This window comes from Panicum virgatum, chromosome 3N (assembly GCF_016808335.1).
Source record: "Panicum virgatum strain AP13 chromosome 3N, P.virgatum_v5, whole genome shotgun sequence".
Classification (NCBI taxonomy): Eukaryota; Viridiplantae; Streptophyta; class Magnoliopsida; order Poales; family Poaceae; genus Panicum; species Panicum virgatum.
Window position 1 is genome coordinate 36946804 of NC_053147.1, and position 760 is coordinate 36947563.

The 760-nt window shown below is 49.3% G+C and overlaps 1 non-coding gene across 1 annotated transcript; it reads left to right on the forward strand.

Moving 5' to 3' along the window:
* The first annotated feature begins 258 nt into the window (after positions 1 to 258).
* LOC120668260 lies at positions 259 to 399 on the forward strand. Its single transcript, XR_005672356.1, has one exon. It is a non-coding gene; the product is annotated as a small nucleolar RNA Z247 (small nucleolar RNA).
* The last annotated feature ends 361 nt before the right edge of the window (positions 400 to 760 follow it).

Here is a 760-nt window from a genome sequence, read left to right on the forward strand (position 1 = left end):
CAGTGGATCGCCCAAGATCAGTAGGTGCTCAGCTATTTGCTGACCACCTTGATGTGTGACGTCCTGAAGCAAGTCGCTACGGCAAAGACGGCAGCCCAGCTGTGGTCGTCCATTGAAGAAATTTTCTCCTCCCAGACGTGGACACGTGCGGTGAATACGCGCATCGCGTTGGCTAATATGAAGAAGGGTGGCATGACCATCAATGAGTACCTCGGCAAGATGAAGTCCCTCGCCGACGACATGTCTACTGCAGGGAAGCCGTTAGGAGATGAAGAACTAGTTTCATATATATATTGACCGGTTTAGATCTTGAGTACAACCCTGTAGTCTCTACTGTTTTGGCTAGGGTTGAACCAATCTCCTATAGTGACCTGTTAAATCAGTTGATAAGTTTTGAGCAATGCCTTGATCTATTGCAAGGCGGTGCTTAGTCATATGTAAACTCTGTGTCTAGAGGACGTGGGGGTAATAATAATAATAATGGAAATCATGGTCGTGGAGGGCCACCAAACCGTGGCAGCGGTCGCGGCAATGGTGGTCGGGGGCGTGGCACCCCCAATGGTGGTGGTGGCAACTATGGGCAGAAAAGGCCCAAGTGCCAAGTATGTCTCAAGGGCACACCACCAATATCTGCTGGCATCGCTGTGATGAGAATTATGTTCCTCAGGAGAAGACAGCAAGTGCTGCCACCCACTCATATGGAGTTGACACGAATTGGTACACCGATACTGGTGCTACTGATCACATCACAAGTGAATTA